The sequence below is a fragment of the Falco punctatus genome (assembly GCF_963210335.1).
Source record: "Falco punctatus genome assembly, chromosome: 12".
NCBI classification, from domain to species: domain Eukaryota; kingdom Metazoa; phylum Chordata; class Aves; order Falconiformes; family Falconidae; genus Falco; species Falco punctatus.
Window position 1 is genome coordinate 24,206,799 of NC_137592.1, and position 27,458 is coordinate 24,234,256.

Sequence of the window (27,458 nt, forward strand, 5' to 3'; positions counted from 1 at the left end):
CACAGTTATAAGTTGCTCTTGTTGCTGAAATTTTAAAAGTAAAATCTATCCCTTCTGTTTCTCATCTAATATATAAATAGCTTGATTTGATTCTTGGAAACCTTTAATTTCTGGCTGCAATAAACTGGTAGAGGAACATGTTTCTAAAATACATGTTTCCAACCACTGGAAGGAAGTCTGTCTTACTAATATCTTTATCATTAATTTGCAGTAATGATCCAGAAACTCAAACCAGCAGGAAGGATAAAAATATAGAGGCAAGCCTTAAATAGCTTGTTGACAGAGAAGCTTTAGAAAGAAATTTAACCTCAGTCTCAGCTACAGTGACCACTTGCCACTTTCTTTTTATATGGCATTGTATTCTGTGCTATTTACTGTTCTGTCATGCGTCTGTAAAGCAGACACTGTCCCTCAGTCCTTCATAGGAAAACTACATGACTGAATGCAACTCTGTAACAGAAAGCAGGATTTGGGAATTGGTGCAAAAATTCTGTTCTTTAAGCCATGTTTGGAGGTACACTATCAGTACCTTTACTCATGACATGGACTTCATAAGCAGGGCTGGTGGATTCTACAGGTCGTGAAGTCATAAAGGTAATTAGGCATTACAGTTATAAAGTACCTCAACCTAGATGAACCCGTCCACCAGCCATATGGATCACTGCAATAATTTAGTCTCTGCAGTGGCACTTGATACAAGTTTGCAGCCTGATAAAGGAGACTTCATGTGACTCTTCAGGCCCGTTGTCAATCTGGGCTTGGAGTAGAGGATTTAACATTCCCTGAGACCCTCCTGAGCATTGCTCTTCTGTGTTCACTGCAGAAGATACATCTGCACAGCTAAGGAAAGGATTGATACAGATTCAGCCTTTCTTTAGAGAAAGGCAAGATCAAGCATGGGTTTGCAGATTGAGCTTCACCTTTCCAAAATGAGATCCATGACCCAGGGATTCCAAACCCTTCACATTCAAAGGAAGTGATCAGCTTAGATCCTGATGCACATCTGTGGGATTTAATCCATAGTATTGACAATTCAAATTATTACTGTCATTGTTAGTAATGCAATTATTTCATTAACAAGTTTAAAAATAATTAGCAGAATCTATTTTATAATGTTTTCAACAAATCTCAACCTGGATGCAGATGGACGATCCCTGATGAAGTGCAGGGATATCTTTTGAAGTGTTCAATTTGCGTTACAAGAGCACATTCCATGGCATTGCCATGTCATGTGTTACCTTGGCTGTAACATTATGTTGCCTAAATCTCTATGAAAGCCTTGTTCACTGCATTGTGCAAGAGACCTGGTGATTGCTTCCCAGCAGTGATGAGAATGAGTTATGAGCCTCTCTGCCTCTTCCTAAAATAACAGGGAATGAATTTCATGTGGGCAAACACTTGACTCATTCTTCTTGGAACTGATAGCTTACCACACAGGACTTGGAGGCTGCTCAGTGAACCAGTCCATGGTTCACAGGAAGAAGAAGCCTCCAGAGGAGCTCAGACACTCAAAGAATAACATTCTTAGCCAAAAATAACCCTGAACACTGAAAACAAATTGGAAAAAAAAGAAGTTGATTTACTTGTAAATCTGTTGCAGCAACATGTACCTCCAGACATGTCTGAGATGAATGGTACGTCCATCTCTGTCTCTTCACTGTTCTGTTTCCAAGTAAGGCTTCTTCCCAACCATACGAGTGCTACATATGATATGCATGGCTTATGATCATGAATCACATGAGCTATGTCAGCTGCTGCTGGTGAAGACCCTGATGCAAGATGTGAAGGTAAGAATGGCTGCCCTAGGGCAATTGCAATGATACAATGATATCTGCAGAGGGACTGTGAAAAGCAGGAGAGCTTAGGAAAGACCAGAACTGTAACAATGGCATTGTGAGAAAGGGACAGTCCCACACGTGATGCTGTATAAGGAGGATGGGTAGGGATCATTCTTGGCATATCCCAAATGAATGTGTAAAGGGTGCAGTGCAGCATGTTGTGTTGTGGGTCAGCACTGGTTTCTATGGATATGTGTGCAGATGGGTGTGGGGGTGAGGTGCATTCAGGATAGTAGAAGCAATACATCTCTCCTACCTGTTCACACACGCTGGTGAACTGGAAATCACCTTTTCTCACATATCCTCCACAGATGCTATATGTTTTTCCCTCAGTTCTGTAGCTGACTGTGGGGAATGGTATGGCCAAGTGTATGCTATGTTTTTGAATCTGTGTGTTTCGTCTTGACTGACAGACTTTCTGCAGACTCTTTGGCACAAAGTAGAAAATGGCTCACTGACAGCAGAAGGAATATGTCCTTCTTGGAGATGAGAATCCTTCCTTGGATGAAGGAGCTGCTGTGTACTGCCAGCTAGCATTCTTGCTGATTGTTAAGTTTCCAAATTAAAAAAATGATTTAATTCTACATGAGGCAATATGTGCTATGAGATGCTGCTGTAGCGTGAAGCTTCATAGACTATTGCATAGATAGGAAACCAAAAACACACCTACCCACACAGCTTTTTCCTTCCTTTGTGTTGCCTTCCCTACGCCCTGTGCAGCCACTCCTCCTTGGCAGTGATAAAACATTCTTTCCTTGCTCACAATTTTAAATAAGGGGATAAAGAGTGATGAGCCTGCCAAGAGCAAGGCAAAGGGTCAGGAACTGCTAGGTGGTAGTGGGAAGTAAAGGAGAAGAACTTGTCACTCCCCGAAGTCATTCCTGTGCTTCTGAAAATATGTAATTCCAGTACTGATACCACAGAAAGAATAATCTTTCCCATCCCTGGGAAAATTTCAGGAATCCCTCCTCCAAGAAATACACTTAGCATCCTCGTTTGTGTGCTGAAAAATCAGCCTTCATTCCAGAGATGGCATGGGTCTCCAAGGAAAGAATAACATTTCTGTTCCAGAGTATTAGTGGCCTGAGGCTGATCTCTGTAAACTGTCTACAACTGAGGCTTCTCTGCACTGGGAAATGACATTCATGTTGGAACAGGAATGCAGGAAATTAATGTGGTAACAAACACAGTGCTAAACACAACTGCCTATATTTGGAGTTGGGCTTTTGTTTGTGCTAAACCCTGCTTACCTACACAGGAAGCTATAAAGGGATCCTGAAGTGAATCAGAGGCTTTTAACAAGATATGGAATACCCCACCTTGAAAGACACATTTAAATGCAATTTACTGGTTTAAACAGAGTGGGAAACAAGTAATTTAAAGGAAGCTGTTGTCGTTATCTTAATTTGTCATGCCAGATTCATGCTGAGGTTGAGTTTGTACTTGATAACAGAGATAAGCAAAATGAAAACCCCTATCAGCATCTTTATAATATGAGGGATCTTATTTTTTATTAATCTGTTAAACATGTTTAGCATGGTTATGTTTACCTGAAGACATTTGTGTCAAAACCCCTATGAAACATCTAACACTATTTGCCTATTCTTGTGGAGGGTCAAGAGGGGTCACTTAAAAATGGCAGGTGCAGATTGACATGGAAATCCCATTTGCTAAATGTCTTTAAGGAACACACTGCCTCTGTTCTATCCAGCTGCTGGTTTTGTTAGGACCTGTGCATCACTAGGAATGCTTCCTGTTATAACACATTATCTTTGAACAAAAATGTGTTGCATTCTACTTCTTGGAGAACTGGGATATGTAAGTACCTGTAATGGGTTTGAACAAATCATAGTAAGACTAGAAATGTTAGACCATAACTGCTTAATCCTGCAGTTATTTTATTAATTTTTCTTTGTTATTGATGTAGTAACAGTAATTGAAATGTTAATCTAGGATATTTGTTAAGGTATTATGCCTACTTTATATTCAATTCATGTTCCAGTACTGTGGGTTAAAGATGGATTCGCTATTAGAAAAATATGAAATTCTTGGATCTCAGCAGTTTTGACTTAAGGGATTGAGTTGTGTTAATTGTACTTGTCTACCCACAGGGTGTAGAGATGATCAAAAGGTTGGCAAGCCTTATATGACTGATATTGTTGCATGCGAACAACAATAGATTTGCAAAAGCAGAAATTTCTCCAGAAGTTAGCCTATGGGGTAACTACTTCAGCGGGCTGTGCAGCACAGGTGTAATAAAACTAGTGACGGTGTGACCTTGGGGAGTCACTATACTTGATACTTTCTGCTTCAGATTGTAGGTGCTTTTTGTTGAGCTTGGATAGAGTTACAGGAAATACTTTCAAAATGGTATACACAGTACAAGGTGGAAGATACTGCTGTTATTTTAATTCTGTTTTCATGCAGCATAGAAAGTGAGATAGTGTTTTGGATATTGTCCTGAGAAGAGAAGCCAAGAAATTCTTTTTTAAAATCCTGATACTGACATTTAGGCAAAGCCAGAAAGAATGAGGCAGCTCCTGAGGCACAGTTACACCACTTTTGCTAGAGGATCGCTAAATTATCCCTAGTTACTCTATTTTCAAAGTGCAGATACAATGCTTATATTATGAAGGTTAACTACATAGTGTATGACAGATTGCTTTGAAGATTGAGTATTGAAGAAATTGCATACTTTTAAATAGGGCTCTATATTTAATAACTTACCAGATAGCTGGCTCCTGCTCCCTCTGTCTTGCAGCAGGTTTGCAATCTGTTTTAATGACAGTAGGATGACCTCCAGAGTTTCTATAATTTTCATCTACATTTTATTTGAAGACTGCAATGCCTAATCTAAATGACTTTTTGTGTTGTCTCCAACCCCAGTTCCACGTAACATTTAGAAAAGTCCAGTGATAATTCAGGAGACAAAAAAAGCTCCTTAGGCCCTAAGATCCTTTAGCATTTTAGATATTTGATCATGTATCTAAATTCCAACATTGTGTCAGATTCACTTTTTCTCTACTTTCATAGCTCTTCATCCACTGTTTAAAAAGAAAGCTAGTTGTTCTGTCAGCTGAATACTTCAGTATGTGAATGTGATGAAAGTGAAATCATGACAAGTAAACAGCATAGAAACAGCTTAGTTGTACAATTGTGCACATTTTAGGAGAATAAAACGTGTGCTCACTTACTGTATTTGGACAGGAGAGAACTATTGTTTTGTAAGAATAATTTCCCAGCTACGGGAAAATAAATTTTAAATTCCTGGCACTTCTCTTCATCTGAAAATTCAGGGGAATTTAGAGCTGCATGTGCAATTTGTGGCTTAAACCCATCTCTGAAGAAAGTAGAAGTGTTGATGGAATAAGTCAGGGTAAAACAGTGACAGGTAACTGTGTTGTGGTAGACCTGTAAGGGTCTGCCAAGAGACATGATTTTTGCTTACTCTGTTCCATGTACTGAGCTGAACCTTTAGTCTGAGCAAATGTGAAGGTTTTCAGGAGCTGCATCCTTTCCCCTCTGTGTATGGGAATAGGCTATGCGGTATGCCACTTTTTCGCATCCTTGATCTGACAGCTTCACATCAGGAGTGGTGGACCATGATGGTGACCTCAGCTGATGCTGAGCCCCTGGTCTTCTCTCATTGGCACTCTGGGCAAGTTGTAGCTCTCACTTACTTTTGTCTAGTCCCCTAGCTTATTCCAGACAGCACAGTTGCACTTTGGCTTTTCACTCTTGTGCAAGAGCTTCTCTCACGCTTCAGGTGTTGGGAAAATCAAGAGAGTACATGGACCAGGTTTCTTCATATGTCAGTGCCACATTCAACATGTAGGCAGGACATTATGTGACCATATTCTTCTTCCTGATGGACACAGGGCTGTGTAGGACACTCCTCTCTTCCCCAATGCAGGCATACAGATGCAGTCCAGTGGGAATGCCTCACTGTTGCTACAGTAAACTTCTAGGGCTACAGTAATACTTAAAGTTCAGGGTTGCTCAGATCCCTGGAAAAGAATTTGGTCTGTAATAAGTAAATTGTATTTGATTTAGAATCTGTTGTTTACTTTCATTTAAATCAACAAAAATGAAGGAGAAACAATTAAATATATTGCTTGCTAACTACATACAAGATGTATGTGTTCTATTACATCTCATTCTGTTATTTTTGTCCATTGGCTAATAAATATAATAAACATGCCCAACTTAAATACATTACTGCAGGATGCTAATATACTGAGGATATTGAATATAATAGTTGTCCTGGAGAAATTGTCCAACAGAACAAATAAAAAAATACATAAATAAGTTGATATGTTTTGATGTGATTATTCTGTCTTAAATTTCTAGGGACAACAAATATCACTCTGATTTCTTTGTCAGAAGTCCTAAATAGCAAGATAGAGGAACAAAGGGTGATCACCAGAGTCACTGACTTAGACCATTTGTAGAGAATTTTGCTCATTTACTTTAAATAGTTGATTTTTTGGCATATGCTTACTTGAGGGACTCTTTCCTAAGAGTCCTAATGAGTAATACGTTTGTGTTTTACAGAGGTACTTAAGAACAGAATTTATCTGACCTTGATCAAACTTTAGTTATCTGTTATTTGTCAGCAGGCTTCTTTTGTTTTATGAAAAAAATCTTTTATGAGAAGTAGAGTATTTAATTCAAAGCAAGCCTGCTACACTTAATTTTCAGTAAAACAAAACAAAAAATAAATTCAGTGAGCTTTCCAGCACACAAAAATGTTGAATTAATTACTCAGCATTATTCTGTGTTCTTTGATAAAGGTTTCAGCACTGCAATTTATATCAGCAGGGTACCTGTCCCACATGATTTTCAGGGAGATTCCAACTGAGCCCTGCTGTGTAAAAGTATATACTTTAAATAGGTTCCTATTTTTGTATTGCTCAAGGGTTGAATGAAAAAATGAAATCAAGGTGCATGTGAAGGTCTATTTTTAGTTTTGCATATAGTGCATGAACTCTAGAGTAAGAGTGGAAATGCAGACCACAACCATGTATTTCTTGAAATAGCCCACAATTTAATAGATACTGTTACTTTTATTTCTGCGTGAGCGATGCTCTGTGGATTTGTTCAGTAAATAAAAAAACCAGGATATTGATGATGATTTGAGCCTCTAGAGTCTTCACAGTCCTTGCAAGACCAGTGCAAGGAATCCTCTTACTCAGGGGTCCTCAAACTATGGCCTGTGGGCCGGATACGGCCCCCCAGGTTCCTCAATCTGCCCCCCAGTATTTACAGACACCCCGCCGCCCTCGCCGGGGGTGGTGGTGGGGAAACCAAGCAGCCACAGATGACTGCCTGCCACTTCATCCGCGCGCCAGCCCCCTGTTTAAAAAGTTTGAGGACCTCTGCAGTCTTACTGTTCCTGTCATTTTTCTATTATCAATTTTGTCATTCATACCAAAGGAGTTTAATCAGAGCCTGTTATGCATATACATACAGCAGATAGCTCTGAAATTAGCTGCCTGAAATGCCAAGTTGTTTCTTGTAGGGAACAGCTCTAGTCTTGTTTGTGTTGATGATAACCCATGAACAGTTTTTCCTGAGTTTTCTGGTGGTTTTCCTTAAACTTGACAGGCTTAGTTGGATTTTGGGTTTTAGGCTGTCATCGTGTTCCATTTCCAAAATATGACTGGGAGAGACCTGTGCTGTAATCTCCATATAACTGCTGGATTTTTATATTTGGAATGTAAAAAACCCCCACCATCATAACTGCAATACATCTAAAGGATGATCTATAGCTTTCTGCAAATTTATGCAGAAGTTCATAAACATTAGTCATTTTGAAGGCTGATACTCATTTTAATCCCAAAAACCCTCATGTGCCAAATAACTTTGTGGCTCCTTACCTGTATACTTGTATTGGTAAAAATTATTTGTATCACACATACTTGCAAAGCCGTGTACATGAGTCCTTGTATGAAGCCTCATATCGCTTTTAAGTTTACTGCTTGAAGGATGTGCACCAAAGCATTTTGTGCATCATTAGCTTGTTCCTTACCAGACGACATGGTACCCACACAAATATTACCATCTGGTAACTTCTGTTTAAAGCAGCTGTTGTCAGAGTGTTCCAGAATTTTAATCAGTATCTAGATTTCTAAATGGCAAAGCCAAGATACCTTTGATCTTATTGCAAATAGAAGAGCTTCTTACAGTACAGGGCTGTGCTACAGTGCGCTGATCACCTTGAACTGTATCCATGCACAAAAGGGGTGTGTTCCAGATATAAGTTCCTAGATGATAATTGACTTGTTTTAGGATAACTTTCCGTGGGAACATCTGCAAGGTCATGTGGAGGGAAACAAGGAGTGGAGAGTGCAAGAGAACGAGAGTTGTCCACTAAATTGTGATGGTCCAGAAGTTGCTTGGGCTCTTGAGTTTTAAGGCAGGATGCAGCCAAAAGCATGCTGATTTTATTTTGGGCCAATGCTTCTTATTGACCATGCATTGATAAAATCTGCTACTTTTAGGTTTTGTGATATCTGTGTAAGGTCACAGTTGCACACTGCAACAAGTTGGGCTAAAAAGAGATGAATCTGATATATAGCTTTGCAAATAGTAAAATCTAAAAGAACCAGTTCCCAATGTGTTTTTTTTTCACAGGGATTTATTTATCATTTTGGAAGGACACAGTAATGGAAAGATACTGATGAAAGAACTGGCAGGAATGGGTCTTCCATTGCTGACATGTAACAGGTGTGAAAATTTTATCCTTCATTTCCTTGAGTCACCATAGTGTTTAAGTTTTTAGCTACAGGAGTGATTTAATAGGAATTTCTGTGTGTTACAGTAGCAAGGAGTAGAATTGCCTTAGATACAGACATTGACTCAATAATTTTTACCAACACAAACGTGGATTTTTCTCCGAGGAACTCAGTATTGGTACCTTGTTCTCTGGTTAGTGGAGTTGTGCCATTGATGGAGCATATAACCATGACCAGTAAGTTGTAACTATAGAAAACAACTTACGTGTTGCTGAAAATTACAGTTTCCTCTGGGAATTGGAGGAGAGAGAACTGGGGGACTTGTTGCTATAGCAGTAGGTAAAATGTAGCCCACTATAGATGAATAATATTGGCATAGGATTTCTATGAAACACAGCAGAATGCATGTAAGAAATCAGTGGGTACATTTAAAGAAGGATTAACACGGAAGAGCTCAAATGTCAGTTATCTATCATCTGATTTTATTTATTCCCCAAACAAAGAAACAAAACCCCACCCCCCTCCAAAATTCTATAACATTTTATTTCCCTAAACCTTAAACACTTGTTCTTCTGTGCTGTTTTCGCTTCGCCTTCTTATACTGGGCAAAGTTTGCATCCATATTTGCCATGTAGCCCTTAAAAAACACCAGTTACAAAGACTGGGGTACTCTACTAGAAACTGCAGGTACTAATGCCGTTTCTAGGCACTGTTCTTTGGGAGTGTTTTGCAGTCTGGGCACTGGTCTATACAGACATTAAAAAGAGTGAGAAGTGTTCTACTGTGATTCTTGTGTTCTGCAGATTCTCACAGCTATCCTTTCCTGTTGAATTCTTATGATTGAGTTTTTTCCACATTTGTGGCAGCTGAAGTTGTGTAGGCTTGATGTCTGCTTGTCCGACGGTATCTAGGAAATAGGTGGAGTGCTTGCAAAGACTGTATAGTTGCAGAGGGAACTTATATCATTATTGGTGTCTTCTGCCATTGGGACATGTTTTCTGCTACTTGTAGTAATCTCCTTGCTCACTTTTGGTTAGGGTGGCTGAATACCCTTTCATCTGAAACTGTGCCACTTCTCCACGAGTGATTAAGGGACTGGATCTCAGTCCTAGGTTTTCACAGATATTGTCGCTGATTTGGTTCAGGTGAGAATACAAGTTAATAGTGAGCTACATTTGCCCTGTGATAAATAGCTCCAGAGAAATAGCACAGGAGATTGATTTGGATGAATATGCTGAAACACAGACTATTTGAAGACACATACTGGGCATTCCACTTACTTATGTTTAATGTATATTATTTATTTTGTATGCCTATCAGTCCAGGCAAGAGAGTGGGTTTCTGTAAAGCAATTTATTTTCCCTTTTCTCTGACTTAACCGAAGGCAGAGACACGCTCGAGGCACCCACACTCTTTTATGCATATCTACTGCTGTTCATCGATCAGGGAGCCACAGTCAGCTCATCAAGGCACTCTGCAACCTTTGTAATGTGCAGTTGCTGGTGATTTTTTTCCCCTTCCAGGGTATAATTGCTCAGTCCCTACTTTATCATAGATTTAATAAGATATTTTTCTCAGCCATTCAAGTGCTCTTGCTAAAGTACAATTATAGCAATTATATTAAGGAAGGTTATGAGCTGAAAAAATGTACAAAGCCTTATTTTGAAATGAGGTAGTATTAGCAACATGAAGCTTGGAACTTGACCAAGATAAAACAGATTAAAGAAGACCAATTTTTGGAAGACCGAGGTGTTTTTTCAAAATTGTAGAAGTGTTGAAAGAATTGGGAGTATCACAACAATGCTGATTTGGAACAGACAGAGGAATCAGATTGTTTTGCTCTCACACTTGAGTAAATCAAGAGATTCCAATTGAGCAAATATAATTCTGCCAACAGAAAAACAAATGTAAATAAGAGGAGAACTGACCTAGAGAATCTTATCCTTTGGAAAGCTCTAATGTACATGTCAAGTCTGACATTTTCTTTTTTCTGTATTGAAAAAACAAATATGCCTCCTGTTGGTTTATTTTTGTGCCCTCAACAACACAGGGAAGCATGTGACACGCCAAATGTCATTTCAGTATGAATTACGTATACGCATACATTCTGCTGGTACAGAAATCACAGCACTTTGCAATGGATTCTGCTGCCTCTTGCTCCTCCAGTTTGACAGACTAGACTTCAGAAGAACTAGTCATCAGGAAAAAGGGAGCCTGCAAAGCCATGACATTTCATCAGTACCTGGCTTCTCTTAACAAAACTCTTGATAGGCAGAACATAAACAGCAAGATGTATCTTTCAAGGACCATTTTATATGACTGAGTTTTTAATGCTTGATACACCAGGAGCAGTCTGCATTAGAAACAGACCATGATAGTAGCCTGATTTTATCAGATCTACTAGTGTAACATTTATATTTCTGCAGGTTTTATAGGAGATAGGGACTTTGTCTAATGTCATTCAAAGAGTCTTTGAATCACATTAGACTATTGACTGATCAAGTCAGATATCTTGCTTCCTACAGTGGCCTTGACCTAATACTTCACAGCTGCAATAGCAACTACTCTGAGGTGGCCACCTTAAAGACAGAAAGTAACTTCTGCCTGCACCTATCACAGATTCAAGAATTTAAACAAACTATCCATAGTCATTGATTGTTAGTTAACATGGTCTTAAAAACATAGCTCCAGATACTTCCTGTATTTATATACTTCTATATTGCGAAAAAATTAAAGACAATTTTATAGAAAATTCCCTTTTTGTAAAAGCAGAGAGGCATCTATTGTCTTTGAACTGCAGGTTAGAAAAATGTTAAGTCCTCTTCTCCCCCTCTCTTCCGTAAGCAAGATAACAAGCTGTTAACTGAGTGCATCTCAAAAATGAGAGAAAGGGAAACTACAGCCTGCTCTGCAAACACTACTGATGGAACTATTTCTGGTACTAAATTTTATTCAGTTGTAAATCTGTGTTGGCTTGAGCCCTCAGCCACTAGCTATGGATTTAATCAATGTTTGGAGCTAGATGAATAATTCAATTTGATCTATTTTCTTTCAGCATGCGAAATCCATCTTCAGGTTTCAGCTCTCAGGTATTTATCCAGATACTATCTGAATCTTTCAAAACTCTGCTTGTCTCCCTTCAAGATGATGGTTCCAATAACACGAGCGGGCTCTTAGTCCTGCAAAGTGTTCTGCTTAAACAAAAACAAATCAAAAATGCTGTGCAAGGGCAAACCTGAAAAATCCAGCCCTGATGTTTCAGTCTCTGGGTTAAAGGGATACATGGGTGACTTTCTAGCAAGGATGAAGTGAGTGGCACAGTTCCCATGTACTTGGAAAAGAGCATGGTTTCAGATTAGGTCCTAATTCCTGCATGTGAGAATGTAAAATTCAGACTTGCGAATGCTGTTTTTAAATGTGTTTTTCATGTTCAGCTTTATGAAATGTCTATTATTAGTTTAAAGAAAGAGAATGCAAAGGTGACTGATATTGTTGCACCGTAAATATTTTTATGAATTTTTATTCAAATCTGTTATATCAATTTTACGCTGCAAAAACTTCAGGTTGGTCAGGTTGAAATATAACTTCCTTACATTAAAGAGGTCAAATTAAGTTTTCTGATTTGGATGACCTGACATAAAATACCAGATGACTCATTCCCCCTTCCTAAAAACATAACTTGACTGCTTAGATGCTATAGAAACTTTATGGAAAATACTGTAATTTAGTGTGGGGATGGTCATTTGTTTGCAAGTTTGGAACATCTTTGGTAGAGCAGCTGTTTTATAGCAGTGTTGTCCCTGGCTCTGGACTACATGACCATCCTGCATTTGATGGTCCTTGTATTTTGGATTTACTTTTTCTGGTTCTGTTAAACCTCCATCGCATTATGGGTTCAAGTTCATGTGCCTCATGTCTTTCATTCCCCATTAGACGTCAGCAAAAGCCAAGGAACAATATTTAATACAACCTATTTACCTTCCATCCAGATCCCACTCTTTTCAGTGAACACTTTTAGCTACTGACATCAAGAAAACAAAATTATGTATTTTAAAAACAATGAAGGTGTGCCAGTAAATAGTGTTATGATGAAATAGGTATGATGGGGCTATATTGTGGGCAGCAGATTGATGCTCTTTATTAATTTTCATGCTTTTAGGTGCTTGTGTTTTTAATGCAAGGTAATAGGTACCATTTTATCTCATTGTTACATTTAGTGCCTTCAAGCGGATTTAGGAATATGTGTGATGATTTAGGTTTTTTGTTCTGGTAGTCTGGCAACCTTTGGATCAAATGGAGAAACAACATGTAAAATGACAGGCTGATGAGAATGAAGGTCAGATAGATGTAAATTCAACATCAGGGTAAAGATATAGGCTAGAACTTGGAGACCAGTTTTTTCTTGCCACTTGTGTTGTGACAGAGCTGCTGCAAATCTTTCTAGCAATGTGGGAAATCATATTTATTTCTGTTGAAAAAGTTACTGGTTGAGGCTAGGGCTAGAACTGGGTTAACTGCGCCTGTCCTGGTAATAGGTGACAGCAAGAAGATTTGGGTTGAGTTTGGTTATTTATATTGCCCTCTAACATATTCCCCAATCCTCTCTGGGATAACTGCAACCATCTTCGCTTATAAAGGCTCTGGGTTAGACAAAAGGCATGAAAGCTTCTGCAGTTTTCCTGCCCTGCCCTGGTCCATGTAGTAGAGTGGAGTCCTTGTATTCATCCTTGCCTGCATTTCTTCCTTCCCATCCAAGTCTGATTGTTGATGGTCTTGAAATGTATGTCTGTGTGGCACAGGAGTAGGAGGACACCTCGCTATCCTTATAAGACCCTTTCTTGACTGGAACTAATGTGACAAGAAGAAGCAGGAACAAGATCTATTTTTTGTATGACTCTTCCCTCACCTGGTGAATTGGAGAAGAATAAGTTCTCTCCTACCTCAGGTATACCAGTCAGTAGTGTCTCACCGTCTCCTTGTAGGAGGAAATCCAGGCTTTCAACAATCTATTTATAGAAACAAAATACCCATAAAAGCCTGGTTGTCTACAAGTCCCTGGAAGAACAATGCAGGTCACAGCAGCTTTGAAGTACTTTGTCTTTTTGAGTAGTTTGGATACAGATTTAAGTAGATTCACCTTTTGGCAGTGATTCTCTATACTTTGTACAGAAATACCTGGAAATATTTCTGTTTAGTCCTTTTGCCTTCTGGGCAAAGATTATATTACATTTCAGATATGATCTGAAAATATCTAATGCCCTCTGTTTAAGTGCAATGGAGAACATTTTGATTTTCATGGATACTGAATGCTAGTATGGATTTAGCAGCTCAGTTCTTACTTATCTTTCAGATCATTAAATCTGACATATGTACTCCATGGAAAATAGAAGTAATTTTGTTCCTCATGATTATGAAACCATTAGAAAGGCTGAGGTACATCTGTAACAGCTGTCCATTAATGTAATTGTTATATTTCATAATAGGCAACTTGCAGGCTTGGATTTTCTTAACGCTGCTACTGAGAGAGCTACTAATCTTGACCTTTCCAAAGAACTTCTTTCAGATAAAGGCAGTCAGAGATGTTCATAGCACCCACACCATCTGGAATACACTGCCCAGCAGGACTAAAAGTGAAATGTTACTATTAGACTACCTCTTGGCTCAACCCATTTATGTGTTGATGTTTCTTGGGTAAGATTTCTCTCCTTTCTTATAATACCAATGCAGATTTGAGCCTTATGGCAGAAATGCTGAGTGGGTGGCGAGGATGTGAGCAACTTATGAAGCCACTCTCGCTCCAGAGATACTATCCAAATGGCGGTCACTCATCAGCTTATTATCATTTCCTAATGTCACATTCCCATCATCAAGCAAAACAGCTTAACTGAATGTGAACAACATGTGGAAGATGTTTGAGTGTCTGGTGTCACCTATGTGATACATAAATATTTAATTAGCTTATGGGATATTGTTTTTCTAACACACAGCTCTGTTTTTCTAAGACACAGCAGCTATCCATCTGCCTCAAGTATACAAAAGCACTCATATTTTCTAAAACTTGTGTGCTCTTGTATAATTGAAAAAAAAGTTCTAGACACTTTCTGAAAAGGGACAGTCAATAACTCCATTTTCATGCTAGGGATATTGAGTTATACTGTCTCTTTCCAGTGATAGCCTCACAGATTTGAAATTAATCCTATCTCTACAGACCTGCTGGGCATAGCAAGTTGCTGCAGATCTAGCTGCAGACAGCATCCATCTCATTCTGTTCCTCCTGGAGGAACAGAATCCAGTTCTTAAAATCCCTCATTGGCTGGGCTGAAGTTGGCAGTTTGCAAGCATGTATGAAGAGATCAGCTGCTTAAGGAAAGGCTGTTTCTGTGTTCTTTGGAGAAGAATGAGCTTATAAGAAAAAAACGAGTGCAGTAAACAGCTGAAAGCTGATGTGCTAGACTAAAACAGGGCAGAATAAGATTGTCGCTGTCCCAAATTTCTCCCTTTTCATGCTCCATTCTCTCCTTCAAATTGGCAGCTGTTTTCATGAACACTCATTCCTTCGCCTAACTGTTGGCTAAGAGGCCATTTCTAAGACTGATGCAATATCATTCAAGACTAGAGTGCTTTCCTTAGAGACACAAGTTGTCATACTCCTATCCTTTCCCCTAAACCTCAAATACATCTGTATGCCACACTTTCTTGTAAAATGGCCGTAACAGTTCATGTTTCCTTCCCAAACCTTTTTATGGCCATAGCCCTAATGTTATTTTAGCGCCAGCTTCATGACTGCCAGCATACTTACCTCACAGTTATGTAGATTTTCCATGGAGACATAGGGAGTCTTATTCTTGGGGGGGAACTCCAGTTTAGCAAGTGAGTAAGACTGTGTTAAAACTGAAACTATGTTAATTGCATAGTCTATCTTATTACCTTAGGCTTCAACCTTCTCTGAGTCTTCTGTTGTTTTCCTTTTTTCCTTGTGAAGTAGTGAATCTGTACTTTCCTTTGTTTTTGACTTAACTTTGAAGTATGAATAGAACCTTTTCTTGGTTGCTTTTTTTTTTTTTTAATCATTGCTTTTAAAGCTCATTTTGCCTTTCAGCCTTTCTAACTCTGTTATGGCATTCTTGTGCTATTCCTTCATATTCATCCTTAGTCCTGTGGCCTTTTCACACTTATTATATGAGTCCTCATCTTAAATATTACTGAACAGAAATTTTATGAAGAATTGCGACAAATTATTTAATGTATTTTGTAACTTTTATAATAAGTACATAATTCTGGATATCCTTCTACATAAAAAGTAGTCACGTAAATATCTGATCATTTTGATCTTGTAAATTCTTGTCACACTGACTGAAAAGGATTTTCTCTTCAGTTTTGAGTTCATCACCATTTACTTTCACTGCAGCTGTGGTTATGTGTCAATGTAGTGTGATGTTCCTATTGTATAAGAATGCTTTTTGTGCCAACATGTATACACAGATGTCCGTGCTTTTAAAAATATAATTTTGCATCTGAAATCCACAATTCCGTTCCTGTGGATCTGTATCCCATTTCTTAGATGAAAACAAGTCAATGATGCCACTAGTACGGTTATGCCTGTGGTGCTGTTGAAGGTACATACATCAAAACTTTTACCTTCCAATGGTATCAGTAGATCAGCATTTTGGAGTTATTGCATGACTTTTCTGTAATTGATATGTAAGTCAGGGACTGAAATATAAAGCAGGAGTGGTTTTATCTCTAATTCTTCCAGTGCTGGCGCAGTTAAGGTACCTTATTTTGCCCAGGTATTTGTACCCGTGGAATAGAAGAGAGTCTATACTACCTTAGCAAAATGATATGAGATTGAATAGAAAGGCATTATGGAACCTGTAAAGAATACAAAGGATTGGTTAGATAGGATTCATATGTCTTTGAAAGGAGACGGATTTTTGTTTAGAAAAACAGTTTATATTTCTAACACTTAGGAGTTGTATGTGGGAATTTTCCAAAGTGCTGCTTTGCCATTGATTTCAAAAGGAATGGAATTAATCTGACAAGATTTTATAAGAAAAATGCTCATTTTGAATATTTTGCTAATGACATAACAATGTCAGTCTTTCAGTTGTGCACTTTTTATTTATCCCTATAAATGCCATATCTGATATATAAATATATAAAACATTACACTTCTAGGAAAGTTACATCTTCACAAGGCAAGAGAGTTGATATTTTTGTCTAAATAAGGAAAAGATTTGGTGTTTAAATAAAGACAGCCACAGGTTCAGCCAAAAAGTGTACTACTGTTTTATTTACCCAAGTTCATTTAGGGCTTGCTTGCTGAAATGCTAAATTTGCCTCTATATTTCATTGATTAGCAGGTTTACAGCCCACCTATAGGACTATTTCCAGGCGTTGCATCTGAGAACTGATAGCTAGGAGACAAGAGGTAGCAAACAACAGCTTACTGAAAGCTGATTCACTGCAATATGTGAACGCTCCTTACTCTTGTTTCAGGACAGTTAGGCAATTCAGTTAAAATCAACTGCAGCAATTCCTGAAACTCACCTGTCTGACTGTGTTGTAGCAGGAAAAGGGCATACCTTCAGGTGCCAGGGAGAGAGGTTTTAGGAAGATGTTGAGGACTGATTATTGGGGTTTTTGTCCTCTGGAACAGACTGTGAGTGCTCATGGGATGAAACTTTGAGCAAGCAACTTTTGCCATGTGCTTAGGTGCCAAGCCTGCAGGAGCTCGCAGCCTGCGTGGGCAAGCACCCCCTTGCCCTCGGGGCACCTTTGTCCCAGTGTGCTGGCTCCAAACCTGGGCCGTGTTTGGAGTTGGCCCATTTTCTCAGATACTGGGAATTAAGGCCAGTTACTCCAGATGAGGAAGTAAGTGAAAGTCTTTAGCCTAGCACTTATAGTAACTGGCCTGTGTTAATTGTCTTATGACAAGCGTTTCCTGCTCACCTTTTTGGTAGTTTTCCATGCCTTAGGTGTGAGACAAGCATCTGAACTTTGTTGAGCTTTGGAAACAGGAAAGTCTTTTATTACCTTCTTCAAAGAAGGGCAATTTGTGTAATATGTTTTATTTATTACAAAATGTCAATAGTTTTATGCCTGATGGTAGAAGGCCAAAAAGGTATTTGAAACTGAATGTTTTCTTGTGTTGTCTTCTATCAGCTGGTATAGCACAGTGAAAGGTTGTCTGATACGTTAGGGAAAATGCTTCTGGGGTCTATTCCAAGGTTAGGCATATATTGCTACTGTGCTTAAAAGCATCAATTACTATGCATATGCATTGCATGTGAGTGAGAGATGTGTTTGTGGTACGCCAGTCAAAACATTGTATTTTCATGTTCTAAAATTCCATCAGAAAGAGAAACTTGGAATTGATTCATCGAGTTTTTGATGGAAAAGGAGAAAGAGGTAAAGCAATTCTGAGAGTTTAAGAATATTCTTGAACTCTATTGAAATGAATAATTCGGGCTTTTGGGGGAATTATTCACAACTGAAAATCGAATCAACACAGGGAAAAAACTACATATAAGTGGAAAAAATACGGTATTAAGCAAAAAATTATTCCCAAGCCATTTCATAAAGCAGATATACTTATGGAACTAATTGTTGTTTTTTTGTTTTGTTTTGTTTTTTAAATCTATAATATCCCTATCTGACATGAAGACCTTCTGGGCCATTTGATATAAGTGTTCTACAGCAGAGATTAAAGAGATCCTGAAAAAACATTTTTGGGGACAGGGTTGGAGAGAGAAAGCTAGGCAAAAGAAAAGAAGGAAATAGTAATGACAAAATGGAAGTGAATCTAAGAACTAATAGCTGTAATATTTTTTCAGTTCCTAGAAAATCCAAATGACTACAGTTGAAGATTGTGAGAGACATAGCAGAGTTATAGCTGCATAGTCTTAAACTGCAAATGAGATTTGCATTATTTTATCAAAGAAAAGATAATTTGATCTGCCCTAATTCTCAGGGGACAACCCACCCGAGTTCCCATTCCCCTAGGAATTCCAGGAAAACCTGTTAATTAGTCTCTGATTCATAGAGGCTGACTCTTCCCCTACTCTGGATTTACACTCGAAGATTTTAATTAACTGACTTATATTAAATGAACGCATTTCATACATTCCTAATTATTGTCAGACACACTAGATTTACAGAGAGTTGTGGCAATTGCTCATAGAAACGAGTTACACAACTTGCAGAAATGAGAAAGGAGAACAGGCAATTTGTGTGCTTGTGTAATAGCCAAATGATCAAAAATGGCCTAAGTAAAGAGAATTGATCATCTGAAAGCATTTTTGTAGACATGCACACCAGGAAAATTTTTTGCCTGTAGAAAAAAAGCCAAGCAATCAAAACAGAATTAGAGCAGAAACACAGGCTACATGGAAAATCTCTCTCGATAATTTATGCTGTCAGGTCACTGTGTCAGACTTGCTTTGACCATCTTTGATGCTTCTTTTAGTTCAAGAACTTCTTACTTATTTTTGACCTAAAATTCAAGGGGCTTGGTTTTCTGTAGGTTTTATTTTTGTTGATTCTTAGGTGGCAGCATTTACATGTTTGTTTTCACAGAGAGAGAGAAAGCTGTTACTGTAAGCAGTTGCTTACAGAGTAGCTGGAATCCTGTACTTAAAATGCACAAAAATAGAAAACATTCTCTATTTTAAAGAACTCCTTGCACTAGTGACATATTAACAAATAATATGTAGCTAAGTCTTTCTTCAAGGCAGATTTTCCTTTAATTTGCATCTACATATTCATTATAGCTGTCAGGCTTTTGGTAAGTATAAAGTTTTTAAGTTGTTAAAAATACCACTATGATCTTATTTTATTTGGTCTTTGTCAACTACAACTCATATTTCCAGCTCTTCACTGCAAACAAAAAGGCAAAGAAATCAGAGAAAAAAATGTTCCAAAATATTTGTCTGACTTCAGACATCAGGGCTTTAAGCAAAACATTAACTATTTTAGACCTTCTGGTAGAAAGTTGTGAAGGTTAGGTATGCAAAACTATCAAAGTACCTATCACAGGGACTCATATATGGCACATCTCCCTATGAAAATTCCAAGAAATTACATCATATGACTGGACATGAGTACTATAATTGTTTTAATGTTATCACATATGGGTCTGTTTCCACAGTCTGGGCCCAGATTACTTAACCTGTAAAATTCAGGAAAAAAAGTTCCTTTTTAATTGAATAAGAGTGAGAATGAGCTCTATGGAACACAGCTTTCATAAAAAGTTTTTTTTAGATAATTTTCTTTTTGTCTAGAGGAGTACATCTATAGGCCATAAAAGAGTGGATTATAGTTAGCAGATTGGAAATCAAGCATGCACAAGTGTTTGGCTACAAGTTAAGTCCCCAAAGTCAAGGCAGGTTTTCTTTTACTAATGATAATATTCCTTTGTGGATGCATATATTTACAAGTGGATTACAGAATGTTTAAGAGAGAGAGACAGAGTTACATTCATTCTCTTAACTCTCACCATATCTTCAAATATTTAAAATCATATATCATAAATTTTAGAATAAGGTTATATGACTGCCATATCACTAGATTACTTTAAATAGTATTCTTTGCTTTGTTAGGTGAGTGTTGTGATAATGACCTTTTCACAAATATTACAACTAACATCAGTTTTTCTGTGTAAGATTCCTATGTGATACGATTTCTAGAATATGGGGTAACTATGCTTTTTTTTTTTTTAAGGAATTTAATACAAATATAAACAATATGCCTCAAATTAATAACATCTGAACTTGGAAAATCTGTGAGCAACTGAAGGTAGGGAACTAAATATATCAGGGTCCTTTTTCAAAATTTATAATTGGGATAATCATAATACTGCAGCCCATGGTGGGGGTGGGGGGAAGCGTGGATGCAGGAGACATCAAGAATTAAATTTCTAAAAAAAGTTACGGAAAATAAAATCAAACTCTAAAGATTATGTTATTCCCTTCTCCTTTGTCCTAATCAATAACTATTGATACAGCTGAGAAAAGATGCTTAAAAGCCTGTTATGTGACTGCTACTTAGGAAATTCATAAATTGGAAGAGAAATTGTAGCAGTGTACATCTTACTCCTTTAAAAAATGGAACATGTTTTCTATTTTGAGACACACCTGACTCTAAAACATACTGGGGATCTTTCATCAGAAATTAGATTGCATGCTGCATATGCATGTTTCATGTGAATGATGCTTAAGAAAGGAAGAATTAATGGGGACACTAATTTTCATTTATTCATTTATAGTAAAGAAGCTGTGGTCTTTTAAAACCTGGAATATTTGAGATACAATTATTCAATCTTTTAAGGAACTCTGTAATTTTGTTTCAGGTTTCTAAGTGCTTCCTAACCTATTCAATCAGCTGCCCTTTGTAAAGTAGTATGAAAATGTAAAACGTTATATAGATGCTATGTATCATAACTAGTAACTTACTAGTTTACTTTCATGTGTACATTGAGTATTTTGGACAGGACATACAGAGAGAGAACATACGTGTACTTCAGAAGAGAATATGTTATGAAGAAATGACTTCTTCAGAAGACTCCTTAAAGACAGCCATAAAGGAAATGGTTTATGTTAGAACAAAAGCATGGTGACTTCTGAATATTACATCACCAAATGAGGAACCCACAAGCAAGACATAATTTTTACTGTAAGTACCATTGCTATAGACAAATGCTTACTTTAGTTAAACGTTACGGTTTCTAACCATTTTTCATAACTTCAGGTGGTGCACTAGAATATAGAATTAGATTAATTTATTAATAATTAAATCAGAGAAAATGCTTCAATGACATATATATCTGTTCTAAAGAAAGGTGATTTATTTTAGTTAATGGCCTTCCTTGTGTAAGTTGATTTTGTAGTGAAGTCTACAGAACACATGTATGTATTGAACATCTGCTATATCTGAATGGCATAACTTAGTTAAATTGAATCAGCTATCCAGTATGCTTTTACTGAGAATGCTTATTTGGGGAGTCGGAGATATCCTTAACCGCTCTGATCACAAATATTACTTGAATATGACGCATATTTGTTTACATATACCAGTGTGATTCTTAATTTGGAGTTTGGAGATTAAGAAATTGTTGACTAGAGTGATCTTTACCACCCAAAAAACACTTAAAACATGCTTTCACTTCAGCATGTTAGTCTGAGTAGTCCCCACTGCAGTCAGATATTGGAAGTCCTTATGTTTTTATTTCGTAATTATCATCAGGTATGTAAATTTTGACTGGAAAGTTTTCTCAGGCCCTGAGGAAAATCTTAGCCAAAATCTGAGAAAGAAAAAAAATAATCCTTTATTGCTTAGACCACATGAAAGAGGAAAACCTGTAGTCTCTCTCAGACTAAGGACTTACACTACTAGGTTTCTGAAACAGAGATGAATCTTTTGAGCTATTCTGGGTTTAGAATATTTCCTTTGCTTTTGTGTTGGTTTTGTTCTGGTGCTGTGTGTCACCATCCCATCCCCCCGCCCAGCCTCGCCAAAGGAAAGCTTTAGAAAATGTCTTCTTCCTTCCAATGTGATGTATCAGAGGTTTTTGTTTGTTAGCAGGAATTTTCTCCTTCTGCTTGGTTGTCTAGTCCTTGCTGAGCATAAGGGTAAACATAATCTTGAATAATTGTGTTGGATTGGGATGTGGAAAATTACTGACAGAAACTGACCTTTACTAGTGAGGAACTAGAAACAACTGAGGGCCAGTTCAGTTATGGGAATATGGAGATATGAAAGGTACTGAAGGGTACTCGGTCCTGCCTCCCGAAACTGCAGGTGCTGGTGACTGCATTGTGTTGTGCTTAAAAACAAGAGGTCAGCAAAAGCATTTGATGTGTCAGTAAAAAATATTTTATGTGACTAAGACCCTGAAAAATTTCCCGAACAAAGAAAATTCTGGGAAGTCCTCAAATGGGCTATAAATAGGGGCTCTGAAAGATAGCAAATCAGAGAAAAAAAGAACTCAAGAAGAAACACCTCGAGAAATGCAGGATGACTACTTCGGTTCACATCTCTCTCTGACTGGTTATTGTATGTGAACTGGCTTTTCCTCCCTTATGCCTAAGGATGCTTCTCATAGTTACTTTCTGTAGGATTGAGAGACATGAGTATTGCTCATGAATATTTAAGCACTTAAAAGAATGATTGCATTTATTTGTGTATTTTTATTATTTTCAAAAAGAATAAATAAACTGGAAAAAATTAGGTTTTGATAGCTGTATCAACAGATCACTTGAAATGAAACCTTGATCATAGACTTCTCCCTTGAGGAGACAAGTTACACAAGGTAGCTTGACATGGAGATAAACAACTTCTCACCTTCATAATAGAACCTTTAGTGTTGTGTAACAGAGCTTTATTCTTTCAGTTCTGTTGTTTGCAGAGTTATGTTTCTCTTTTGTCTATTTTTTTTGTCTACTATTCAGCATTTCTGAAAGTGAACTAGAACTTACCTTTCTTTTAAATGCTTAATTATGCTGAAATGATGGCTTCCAAAATACTTAACCCTTTTTATTGAAGGACAACTTCTCTAATTAATTGAATCCTTTGTCTTATACTCATTTTACTGCTTTAAGGTGTGTACTATGGATGTGGATGCTCAGGCTGGAATTACTGATTAAAAAGCCCAGCCAGTGATCTCTCCTTTTTTTACTTTCTTTCCTTCTCTGCTCCCTCAGATTACCAGTGATTATCTGCTTTCCTCTAGAATTAGTTTAACGTTGCCTTCTGAAGCAATGTCAGAGGCTTTAGATAACCTGTCAACCATTAGCACCACAGCTGAGGAATTAGTAGTTTTGAATCTTTAGGAAGCTGATGGACTCAAGCATTTATTTTTTAAATACTGAAAACAAACACTGCCATCACCACCACCAAGTTATTTTTTATCAGTTTTCATCCCATGATTCTAAAGAGTATAGAAAACTGCTGAGGTAAGTTGTACTGAGGTATCAAGACTGCTATAGCACCCAAGTACAGCTGTTCCATAGCCTGCAGCACCACTATAAACGCATGACAAATGAAGAATACGTTTGCAAAGTCTAAAGGAGACCTCAGGCAGGCAGAATGGAATTACCTAACTAGAATTTAAGTAAGGCCCCAGGACCACCTGGGAAGGGAGGTGTTGCTTGCTGTTAGTAGGGTGCCAGGCAGGAAATGTTTTTAGATTATTTACTACATAGAGTAACCTGCACTGCAGTCATAATTTAAAATGATAAAATACTAAAGATAAAAATGTACAGTGTCAGTAATTTTCAACTTAGTAATGAGGCGTAATGGAACAGAGCCATCATGTTACCTTATGCAATCTGCATTATAGACTATGTGAATATAACTTCAGTTATTTACTGTCTATTGGGTGAAATTGCAGCAACTTAATATTTAAAAACAAAAAGTAGTTTTCAAAAGAAAAGGGAAGAAAATTCCTCCCTGAAATGGAAGTTTTCCATAGGGGCTTGGATTAGTAGGACACATCCCTTTCCTGTATCTATCTGCGGCATTAAATCTGAAGGGTACATCTCAAAAGAGAGTTGGTGCATCATATATAGGAGGAAGGTGGAGGTAAATATTAGCCATGGCCTGTAGCACAAACCCCTTTTCATATGAAAACCAAAATGTAATGCAAACAAGCCAACAAGATCAGACGTGATTTGCTTTGAAGGTTGTATCTAATAGACATTTAATCCGTACCTCTTCAGAGTTATTGATGCTGTTTCAGTATTTGTAAGACAGGTGTTTCCAGGAAAGTCATAATCTAAAATAAGAAAGGAGAACTAAGCAGAAATAAGGGAAAATCATAAACAGCCTATTAGCACAAACAGCACCTCAGCATCTTTCTCTGAGGATACTGGAGAAGCTGAGGTGAAAGTCTGCTAACAGAACGGAAAAGAGAAAATATCTATAGTGTTTCTAAATTCTGTAGAAATAGGTATTATGTTTGAAAACAGAGGAGAAAAAGAAGGTTGTTCCAGAACTGTCACTCATTGTTTGACTAACTGATCACCTTGCAAATATTCTTGGTATATCCTAGATCATGCTTCAGCCAAATGAATGGTATTTTATTCTTGTAGGCTCAGTTCCATTTTTCCATTGTTCTTTAAACTTTCTAGTTTTCTGTATTAGTTAAAGAGCTGCATCAATAAATATACCCAGGCATTTGCCAGCCCACTACAGCTGTAAGAACTTAGTTTGCAGAGATTATTTAAATTTATGTACGCTTAGCATGTATGCTTTGTGTTTCTCCTAGCCCTTGGTGAGAATTGTGCTGTGGTCAAGATTTTAAACTTGGAAGTATGCCAAGTGCAAGAGCAGGTGAAAGCTGAAAATTGTCTGGGAGAAGATAATGAGACAGGGTTTGAAAAAGAGAGAGCAAAAAACCAGATGAAAATTAATGCCTAATGCCTGTAAAGTATGAAGTCAAAAAGATAAGCAGTACTGACAAAGCATGTTTGAGAAGTTGAGAGGCATCATGTTGAGATTAAGTAGATGTTTAATACTTTTATTTTAATGTGATTGATTGAGTTAGATAAGATAGATGGTAGTTTAATTTTCTCGTATGTATAACCACTTCCCATCTTAATTACTCTGTAACAAAAAGAGAGGATTTACTTCCTACATCCACTTCTGGAAGAGAAAGGAACCACTTTATGCTGGCAGGCAAATTCATGCAACATTCAACATGGCATAATGCTGAGATCTTCAGTATGATGCGGTAAACCACAAAATAACATGAAGACAAATACCTTTTTGGCCTCCTTCCACTGTTTTATTTATTATATCCTTCTTTATTTTTGACTGGTGGAGAGAAAAAAAATACATGATTTAAAGTGGTGATGACCACTTTTTAGCAATGTTTTGTTTTGAGACAGTACTGCATGAAACATCACAGTAAATGCATAGATTTGTCCATGTGTGATATTTGAGTTACTCAAAGAGAGCTTATATTTCTAAAGGGAGGTCAGAGTGGGCTGGGAGAGGGATGATTTTATTCATGCAGTGTTTCCTGTAAAGGTAAAATTCAGGTTCACAGTGAAATGTAATATATTGTAGTCCAGAGTGGTCTAGCACAAATTTGCTGCATTATTTTTCTGCCTCCTTTTTCACATCTCCAGGTGTTTAGGCCAGGATCTAAAAATGCCTTTCTAAACTGTTCTGTCTGCACACTTTGACTAATCAAACCCGTAAGTTTGGGCAGGTTCTGGTTCCTGTTGATATAAGCAATCCAAAATGTTTGGGCAAAAGAGTCCAGTGTGATTTTTCTGAATAAGCACTCAAAAATAAGCAGTCTCTTATTTAAAAGCTTGATGGCAAAATCAAATGATTCAAAAGACATTAACTGAATTAGGAAACTATTTTATTTACTTTGGGATCAGGATTAAGATTATATTATGATGCTTTTTACTGATGACATGTGATGAAAAAAGAAGCCCAGAAAGAATAACATTTTTTCCACAAAATGAGGGAGTTGTTGTACAGGAACAATATATTGGACACAGATAGGTCAGCTGGAAAGAAACTTAGAGCTCATAACACCACTTTTTCTGCTACTTGATAAGTGTATGTCTCCATATATAAAATCAGTGGGATTCTATACAGGCATAGCTATCCATTCAGAACTGTTGGACAAATTGAAGAAACCCTACCAATCCTATGTTCTAAGCCAAAATATGTTGCTTATTTCTCTATTTAACACGGACCAAGCTTTCCATCAAAGCTGAAAAAAATTATTTTCATTTCATATGTTTTTACTAGAAATGTTATGTGTAGATTATTTAGGAGAAAAATGATTTTGACTCATTTTCTCCCTCAAAGATTTGGAGTAATATATGCACTATCATATTATAAACTGAGCAGCTGTTAATATCAGAAAAAAATCTTAACAGTCACTTGAATGATGGAGTGGTGGCTGCTGAACTGTTCATTTGAAAACCCATTGAGTTGCACAGTAATCATAGACTCTCCAGTTTCATTGTCCTTTATGCCACTGAGAAATGCCTGCTGTTTTGTTCTGTTTTCATTTTCATCATGCTCCAAACCAAAAACGTATCACTGCCTAAAAATGTGTTGGTAGGTAATAGAGAAAAGCAAGTGAAAGGTCAAATCTCTTGCAAACTGGTAAAACCACATAACTGAAATGTAAATAGAAACCACATTATATGACCAGAGATAAACAACTTATGGGTTGTACTATAATTTATAAAGCTAAGAACATTATCATTAAGGGCGCCTGGGACTGTAGCACTGAAGAATAAGACAAAATTCCCATGGACTTGCCCTTAGATGTGTGTTGGGCTCTTGCTTAGCTGAAGTAAGGACATTTGTTTGGATTCTCTCTGCCGCATCTAATACTTCTTAAAAGAGGTATTTCCCACTCTTCACAAAAATACACGTACAAAACAAAAACTCCTCAGTGGGAGGCATGCCCATATAATGATTTTATCTTGCTAATGTTGCCATTATTCCCTCAAATAGATATTTCAGTTTTACCATCTACCATTTGCTTTATATTTGCTCACGAAACAACTTTGTGTATTGTATACACTTATGTTACACACAGAAAGCTTAGTAGAATGCTGAAGAAAGTGCTGATACCATACTCTGTTTTCTCAGACTTGTAACTTTACCTCCAACAGACTCTTACAGGCTGCTGCAGGATTCCCTTCAAAGTCTCATTATGCCCCCATTCCGTGGTTGGTGAGGATAGCTTCAGAGATGTTACTACCATACTGGAAGTGGTGGGAGGGATGCAAAGGCCATACCAAAGGTTGTGTAGATGATCTTTGTCATATGGAAGACAGGAGCTCAGATCATATGCCCAGCTATAAACACATGGCTTGGGGTTGTGTGGCCTCAAGAGCTCTGAGAG

The 27,458-nt window shown here is 37.5% G+C and overlaps 1 protein-coding gene across 1 annotated transcript in view; it reads left to right on the forward strand.

Moving 5' to 3' along the window:
• KCNK2 (potassium two pore domain channel subfamily K member 2) overlaps window positions 1–27,458 on the forward strand; it is a 183,577-nt gene that overhangs the window by 57,546 nt on the left and 98,573 nt on the right. Inside the window, exon 4 of the mRNA XM_080408486.1 lies at window positions 1–27,458. This exon is cut by the window's left edge and continues 16,263 nt beyond it; it is cut by the window's right edge and continues 20,975 nt beyond it. The gene's annotated coding sequence lies outside the window, so the exon portion shown is untranslated.